The sequence below is a fragment of the Prionailurus viverrinus genome, chromosome B3 (genome assembly GCF_022837055.1).
Source record: "Prionailurus viverrinus isolate Anna chromosome B3, UM_Priviv_1.0, whole genome shotgun sequence".
Taxonomy (NCBI): Eukaryota; Metazoa; Chordata; class Mammalia; order Carnivora; family Felidae; genus Prionailurus; species Prionailurus viverrinus.
The window spans coordinates 87,916,215-87,925,803 of NC_062566.1; the positions used below are offsets into that span (position 1 = coordinate 87,916,215).

The window sequence follows — 9,589 nt, forward strand, 5'->3', positions numbered from 1 at the left end:
GTGATTCATCACATTAACAAAAAAAAAGAGAAGAACCATATGATCCTGTCAATCGATGCAGAAAAGGCCTTCGACAAAATCCAGCACCCTTTCTTAATAAAAACCCTCGAGAAAGTCGGGATAGAAGGAACATACTTAAACATCATAAAAGCCATTTATTAAAAGCCCACAGCTAACATCATCCTCAACAGGGAAAAACTGAGAGCTTTTTCCCTGATCAGGAACACGACAGGGATGCCCACTCTCACTGCTGTTGTTTAACATAGTGTTGGAAGTTCTAGCATCAGCAATCAGACAACAAAAGGAAATCAAAGGCATCCAATTTGGCAAAGATGAAGTCAAGCTTTCGCTTTTTGCAGATGACATGATACTATACATGGAAAATCTGATAGACTCCACCAAAAGTCTGCTAGAACTGATACATGAATTCAGCAAAGTTGCAGGATACAAAATCAATGTACAGAAATCAGTTGCATTCTTATACACTAACAATGAAGCAACAGAAAGACAAATAAAGAAACTGATCCCATTCACAATTGCACCAAGAAGCATAAAATACCTAGGAATAAATCTAACCAAAGATGTAAAAGATCTGTATGCTGAAAACTATAGAAAACTTATGAAGATAATTGAAGAAGATTTAAAGAAATGGAAAGACATTCCCTGCTCATGGATTGGAAGAATAAATATTGTCAAAATGTCAATACTACCCAAAGCTATCTACACATTCAATGCAATCCCAATCAAAATTGCACCAGCATTCTTCTCGAAACTAGAACAAGCAATCCTCAAATTCATATGGAACCACAAAAGGCCCCGAATAGCCAAAGGAATTTTGAAGAAGAAGACCAAAGCAGGAGGCATCACAATCCCAGACTTTAGCCTCTGCTACAAAGCTGTCATCATCAAGACAGCATGGTATTGGCACAAAAATAGACACATAGACTAATGGAATTGAATAGAAACCCTAGAACTATACCCAGAAATGTATGGCCAACTCATCTTTGACAAAGCAGGAAAGAACATCCAATGGAAAAAAGACAGTCTCTTTAACAAATGGTGCTGGGAGAACTGGACAGCAACATGCAGAAGGTTGAAGCTAGACCACTTTCTGACACCATTCACAAAAATAAACTCAAAATGGATAAAGGTCCTAAATGTGAGACAGGAAACCATCAAAACCTTAGAGGAGAAAGCAGGAAAAGACCTTTCTGACCTCAGCCGTAGCAATCTCTTACTTGACACATCCCCAAAGGCAAGGGAATTAAAAGCAAAAGTGAATTACTGGGACCTTATGAAGATAAATGGCTTCTGCACAGCAAAGGAAACAACCAACAAAACTAAAAGGCAACCAACGGAATGGGAAAAGATATTTGCAAATGACATATCGGACAAAGGGCTAGTATCCAAAATCTATAAAGAGCTCACCAAACTCCACACCCGAAAAACAAATAACCCAGTGAAGAAATGGGCAGAAAACATGAATAGACACTTCTCTAAAGAAGACATCGGATGGCCAACAGGCACATGAAAAGATGTTCAATGTTGCTGCTTATCAGGGAAATACAAATCAAAACCACACTCAGATATCACCTCACGCCAGTCAGAGTGGCCAAAATGAACAAATCAGGAGACTATAGATGCTGGAGAGGATGTGGAGAAACGGGAACCCTCTTGCACTGTTGGTGGGAATGCAAATTGGTGCAGCCGCTCTGGAAAGCAGTGTGGAGGTTCCACAGAAAATTAAAAATAGACCTACCCTATGACCCAGCAATAGCACTGCTAGGAATTTATCCAAGGGATACAGGAGTACTGATGCATAGGGGCACTTGTACCCCAATGTTCATAGCAGCACTCTCAACAATAGCCAAATTATGGAAAGAGCCTAAATGTCCATCAACTGATGAATGGATAAAGAAATTGTGGTTTATATACACAATGGAATACTATGTGGCAATGAGAAAAAATGAAATATGGCCTTTTGTAGCAACGTGGATGGAACTGGAGAGTGTGATGCTAAGTGAAATAAGCCATACAGAGAAAGACAAATACCATATGGTTTCATTCTTATGTGGATCCTGAGAAACTTAACAGAAACCCATGGGGGAGGGTAAGGAAAAAAAAAAAAGAGGTTAGAACGGGAGAGAGCCAAAGCATAAGAGACTGTTAAAAACTGAGAACAAACTGAGGGTTGATGGGGGGTGGGAGGGAGGGGAGGGTGGGTGATGGGTATTGAGGAGGGCACCTTTTGGGATGAGCACTGGGTGTTGTATAGAAACCAATTTGACAATAAATTTCATATATTAAAAACAAAAAAGAATATCTGCCTTCACCAATGTGGAAGAGCATCATCCAAATCATTAGGGGCCCAAATAGAATAAAAAGGCAAATGAAGGATAAATTCTCTCTCTCTCCTTGACTTGGGACATCCGTCTCCTCATGCCCTTGGACATTAGAGCCCCTGGTCTTTTGGCCTTCAAATTCTGGGACTTACACCAGTAGCTCCCTAATTCTCAGACTTTCAAATTCTGGCAGAATCATGCCATAGTCTTTCCTCATTCTCCAACTTGTGGATAGCATATTATGGGTCTTCTTGGCCTCCATAACCATGTGAGCAAATTCCTATAACAAATCACCTCTTTTTTATCTCCTTTGAGATATGTATGTAGTAATTGTGTACATACAAATTAGTATTTATTAAATCAACATATATTTGTTTTGGATATATATCATTCATTGTTCTGTTTCTCTGGGGAAACTTGACTACTGCATACACCTTTCCAGGAAATTTTTGTATAATTTTACATTTATTCTAAGTTCCCTGTCTGAAAATTACCATATGAGGGTCGTCTCTAGGTTTATTTCTACTGCCTGTTTACTTTCCTCATCTTAGGTCCTATTTTCTGGTCTCTTCATGGGATTTAAAAAATTTTATGATATGCTAGGTATTGTACATAAAATATCAGTAAGTTCTGGAATAAATTTTATTTTTCTTTATTTTTAATTTTTTTTAATGTTTATTTACTTTTGAGAGAAAGTGAGATAGCATGTGTGAATGGGGGAGGGGAAGAGAGAGAGGGAGACACAGAATTTGAAACAGGCTCCGAGCTGTCAGCACAGAGCCCGATATAGGGCTAGAACTCATGATCCATGAGATCATGACCATAGCTGAAGTTGTACACTTAGCTGGCTGTGCCACCCAGGTGCCCCTGTAATAAATTTTAAAAAGAAGTATTTCCTTTCTTCTGACAGGTTAATAGACAGTATTCCTTTCTTCTGATGGGTTGATAGATTCAGTTCACCACTAGCTTCTCATATTTTAAGAGGGAAATAAGAAATCTCTGGAGATATCTTTTGTTATATACATTTATGTCCAGTTTTAAGGAATGTTGGGGAATTCTCTTAGCCTTTTGATACCTGCCCTTGCTTGATTTCTCTTTGTCTTGCTCACCCGTCCCCAGTATTTGAGGATACAGTTTGTATACTTAGAAAAGTCCCATGTGTCCCATGGGCTGGTCTCTCAGCTTCCATACCCTGGCCTAGCTTTCAGCATATAACTTATATATTCATTGGAGATTAATGGGAAAGACTTGGAGGTGGTTGCAGACCTGCTCTGTAGCTCTAGTTGCACAGGATTCCTTCTTCTCCCACCACTTTACCAGTGAAAACAGCCATAAGACCCTTCTCTCCAACAGTTGGCCTTAATATTTTGAATAAAATTCATTTGTATTTTTCTAATTAATTTCATCATCAGCCTTCTGATGGGTTTAAAAAGTTACTATAATTAGGTAATCTATTTGGTTTATTTTCACTTTTTGTTTTGTTTCTTTGTTTTTATAAGGGGAAGCAATCTCTTATAACATTACATCACTTAACCGGAAGTAAAAGTCTCCCTCTTTGTTTTGTTTGTCTTTCTTCAGTTCCTACCAAGATAATTTAGAAATATATAGTATCTAATATGCTATATCTAATAGCATTTACGTCATTGGAAATTCTCTTTTCGTGTTGGAGATGTTTTTAAGATTTTTGGTAAAGAAATAACCAGTCGTGAATTTTTTAAAGGAACATATCTGTCATATCACACTGAAATGCCCGTGGGAGTTTTCTTAGGGTTCACTAAACATGTAGACTCACAGGATGTCATAGGCATGTTTGACAGGAGATTCACAGAAAACACAAGCTATTTGCTTTGGTTCTTCAGATAATAGGTCATCTGGTCATTGACGAGGGAATGAAAGGAAACTGACACTGGGGAGGTACAGAAGTCACCCTGGGTTAATACTCATTCCTCACAGGAGCTAATATCTCTTGTAACAATTCCACTGCTGTTTTTTTCAGGTTTCAGCGGACAGGCCAGTTGCAAGAGTCACTGCAATCAGGATTGTTCAAAACTATGGCTTCCTACCAGGTATTTATAATTCTTTTATTCCAGATGCAATGTTCCTAGTAGTGGTCAATTTTACCATAAGAAATGCTCTCCTTCTATGTTTCCGAGAGAAAAGTAACAGAAAATTGACTGAAGGTCAAATTCTCATCTGGTATCTAACATCACAATTTAAAAGTGTTTGTATTTGCACTGTTCAACACCTAAAATTTCAAAACCTCTAAATTATATCTTTCACAGAATATTTTATGAATCCTTGGCATTTAAATGTGAATGATAACATTTTGTGGGTATAGAAGATTTTCTCTGTACTAGAACCCATTTTATACGGAAGCAAAATAGTTTACTAGACACACAAACTAAATTCACGACATGGGTTTACATATGAAAAAGAAATCAGAAATTAAAAGTCTGTAGGAAGGATTTTTATTTTTATTATGATCACATGAAAAAAATGACAAAAGACCAAATTTATAACTGAATAGCCATTATGCACTCCAAAATAACTTATATTTATTGCATATTATATATCCTTTGTGTACTAAATGTTAATTATCATTTAGATATCATAAAAGCCAATTAAGATACAGGAATATTGTTCTATCAATGTCAGAAATAAGAAATATGAGCCTTAGAAGATTTAAGTAATGAGCCTTCAGTCCAAAGTCAATGAGTTTGAATGCAGAGCTGCATTTAACCTAGATCATTTCTTAACCACTACCATATATATGTATATATATATATATATACATATATATGGATATATATATATACACATATATATGGATATATATATATGCATATATATATATATGTAAGACTATATATAATGTCTTAGGAATAAATGGGTACTATTTATTGAAAATTACTAAATATTTATACTAAATATCATGAATTGGCTGCAACTGATCCTCTCACATCCTTACAAATGTGAGACCTCTCAAAGACAGAAACAAAATACACATTTCTTTGATAAACAAGTTGCTTTTGCTTTTTTTGGTTAACTGTATATACTCTGTGCAAGATATTTGGAAGAAATTCAAATATATTTTTGTAGTTTATAGTGTCATTGACTAAATTTGCATTATTCCTCATAATATTTTAAAAATTATTCCTAAATTATTACACATACCTGCATATGATTATTATACATAATGTTATTATATTTTTTTGTTTACTTATTTATTTTGTGAGAAAGATCATGCACACAATAGCAGGGGAGGGGCAGAGAGAGAGGGAGAGAGAGAATTCCAAGAAGGCTCTGTGCTGACATCACAGAGCCCGATGTGGGGCTTGAACTTAGGAATGTCAGATCATGACCTGAGGTGAAATCAAGAGCCAGGAGCTTAGCCAACTGAGCCACCCAGATGCCTCTATATACATATATGTAAATAGTTTTAATTTATATTCTGGTATGGTGAATCTGAATCTTTGAATATAAATTGGAAGTAGTTGCTTTTATTGGTTATATATTCATATATAGAATTTATTATGCCATATTTTTAAAACTCAGAGGAGCAGTGTATATAGGGATTGAAAATAAAATGTGAAATTTGGAATGAAGACATTAATATACCTATTCTAATGTTTTGACTGCAAAAACAAGAAAACTCCAACTCCACAGGCTCAAATAATAAGGAAGTATTCATTTTCATATAATAAGATTCAAGAAAAAGTATGCTCCAGAATTGATTAATTTAACAACACAATCACATCATCATGGTCCCAAATTATCACCTTCTTTCCATCCTACCACCTTCAACAGGTTACATTTGTCCTTAGGTTGCAGCTCCTATAACCACAAGATCACAGATACAGATTATACACATAAAATACAGATATGACAATGTCCATCAGACAAAGAGGAATTACCTCTTTTGAACCTTGTAAGACTAAAGGAACAATTTCAAACAATCTCTCAACGGATGTTTTTATTTATCTCATTGGCGAGGATTGTATCACATGCCCGTACTAAACCAATCACTAGCAACAAGAATAGGCTACAAAAATGGGCTTGTTAAACTATCTATAATTTACCCTTAAAGTTTCAATTGGCTTCCCTACTCTGAATAGAAAAAAGAGGGAGAGGGAAAACCTCAAACTCATTTGTGACTGCAACTGTTAGGGGGATAATGGTTTCTGGAAAAAAATAATAATATCTGCTACTCAGTATTTTATTCATGAAAAATAGTTCTGCATTAGCCTCTCAACTGCAATGGAACTTTAAAAATATACATGATTACAAATAATGTTTTATTACATTCATGAAACAAAAAAAATTACTTTTTCCAAAAGTGGCTAGGAATTATATAAAATAGTTGAGTGATATCTATAAAGTAATATGATTTTGAAACTACAGGTAATAAATATTATCCCAGCCCCTGGTTAACCTTGCACAGGTGAATTCTTATTGTGAAAAGAATGAGTTTTCAGTTTGAGTATTAATTTAGTTCAGAAGCTTAGACATCAAGTAATATTATAAAAGTTATGTGGCTTATGGGCTTACAGAAATTGTTCAACATGAACTGTTGGATGAAATTGTCTAATTGTAGTGACATCTATATTTTCCTTATAATTAGGGACATAATTTATTATCTAGAGAAAGTTTCCTTTTGTGATGTTTTTAATTTAACCAAAGACTATTTGTGAATAAAATATTTAGAAATCAAAGCAAATACTGAGGAAATGGTAACACAGAAAGGGGTGAAATAAGGATACAGGGCTGGGAGAAATTTCACAGAGCTTTTATGTGTATTTAATCTATGATTGTTTATCTAATTGGTCTATATTTTGCTTATCATACTATTAATTTATAAATCTACTTATAGTTATTTATTGAATATCATGGTACACTGTGTAACTTCATAAGATTACTCAATAGCTATACTTAAGTATTTGGAGGTAATAAAGTTAACCATTTTAGAGAATATCAGCTATCCTTGTAGCATGATCTTCATTATCATCTTCATCATGAAGTGTGGCATATATTTTAGAGGGAAAGATGGATTTGCCTTTGGGGAGTTATACCACTATTCCATTAAAAATACTTTTGTGAATATATTTAAATATAAGTCAAGTCCATCTATCATATTTTAGATAACTCCGAAGAAAGAGGGGCATGTTCTGTTTCCAGTAATGAAATGTATATTACAATTTTTTAGTGTAAATATATTTTAACATTTTTTTTTCCAAATGATGATTTTAGTTTAGACTGGCAGATTGACCCCAAAAGCTTGGTGTGTGTGTGTGTGTGTGTGTGTGTGTGTGTGTGGAGGGGGGGGGTGTATGTGTGTGTTTTCTTTGCTGGTTTGTTTCTGTTTACAGAAAGTATGCATTTTGAGGGGCGCCTGGGTGGCTCAGTCGGTTAAGCATCTGACTTTGGCTCAGGTCATGATCTCACGGTTCATGAGTTCAAGCCCCTCATCACATCGGGCTCTGTGCTGACAGCTCAGAGACTGGAGCCTGCTTCTGATTCTGTGTCTCCCTCTCTCTCTTCCCCTCTCCTGTTCACACTGTCTCTCTCTGTCTCTCAAAAATAAATAAATGCAAAAAAAAATTTTTTTTAAAGAAAGTATGCATTTTGAGAGAGGTGTGTGTGTGTGTGTGTGTGTGTGTGTGTGTGTTTATGTATTTAATTCTGGTCACGTTAGGAAGAGGTTTTTAAGAAACACTAGAGACATTTCCAGAACGATGCACTGGCTTCATTTTTCTTTACTTCTAGCTCAAGAAAATAATATCAAAGAGACTGCACTGACTTAGTACTGCACTACCGGAACTACCGTTACTTACATCTAAAGAATTCACCCATTAAAAATATATCAGTATCTATTGTCATTGTGTACTAAGTTTTGGAGGTCTGATCACTGCATGTGAGTGGAAAAGGAAGATCTTTAAGGAAGACCTGTGCCAAGAATTCTGGTGAGTGGAAATGGGACAGGAATGAAACAACTATAGACAGAACATTGGTACATTTGTGACAAAATGTCGAAGTTTCAGTGACATTAAAATGAAATTAATCACTAGAAGGTGAGGAGTGGAGGCTGTTGGAGATTTGAGGAGAGTGAAAATATCCAAGATTTTGCAAAGCTATTAGCACATGGAAGAGAATGTTGATGAGATAAGAAATATATATACAAATATGCACATGGACATTTATAACATGCTTACAATTTTAAAGGGATTTCCAATATATGAAAAAGGTCTTTGATTTTTTGTTGTTGTTGTCAAACTGGATGTAGTATTAAGTGTGCATTTTCTGAGTTCTGTCTTAAAGGAAATGGCTTTTCAAAATAAAATGCTTCATGCAAAAATTAGGCATGATTACACAGAAGAGTCATAATTTACTTGTTATTATACAGCCTGGTGCTTAAAGTGGGAGTACAGGAAGTCAGACTATTTTGAGAATTATAATTCTTGGTGAAAGATTCTGGAGCAAAAAATTTAAAGGAGCAGATTTATCTGAATACATAGAAATGTTTAGTACACAATCCAGGAATTACCTTTTTATGTCCATTCAATTTTATTTCTCATCCAGTGGATTTCACTAAAGCAAGGCATTTAGAATTATGCCCCTACTGAAGTTTATTTGAAACAGCTATATATTCTTTAGATGCCGTGTAATGCCAGAGCACTCGGATGTAGAGTCCTGAAGCGTTGCAGGATGCATGTGAAAAGATGCAGTGAATCTGGGGAACTGTGACTGCTGGTGAGAGACATGTGAGGGTCGGTGGAAAGAACAGGTACCTATTTTCAACATTTGTTCGTCCACTGTGGCAGAGCTGAATATGAGCACCAGTCTACAAATGTGTATTATAGCAATTGCCTGCTTAAGAAATCTAGATAATTTAAAAAATGGCATAGTTTAATTAAAGACTAGTAAATAAGGAGATTTAGCAAGAAATTAATGGTTAAGAAAATTTTAGGAAAGGTTTACATTGGCAGAAATACCTAGAATTAGGTATTAGCCCCTAATTAGCAGAAATATTCTATGTACCATTTTACTCAATGTTGCCCCCTCTGCTGTGAACATATTTTCATTCTCACTCATAAAGAGTTCCAGGATATTACCAGTAATCTCTATCTGTTCCATCATCTATATACTGCCTAACATCATTCACTTGGTATACACTAAACAAATTAAAATAAATATTTAGAAGCATAATTCATTACGTATCCCCATTTTACAGTTGAGTATAATAATGTCTT

General features: G+C 35.2%; 1 long non-coding RNA gene across 1 annotated transcript; it reads left to right on the top strand.

The window, feature by feature from the left end:
- The first annotated feature begins 5,733 nt into the window (after window positions 1–5,733).
- Window positions 5,734–9,109, top strand: LOC125168831 (uncharacterized). The gene is made up of 3 exons (XR_007153313.1): window positions 5,734–5,771; window positions 8,106–8,302; window positions 8,994–9,109. It is a non-coding gene; the product is annotated as an uncharacterized LOC125168831 (long non-coding RNA).
- Window positions 9,110–9,589: the final 480 nt, after the last annotated feature.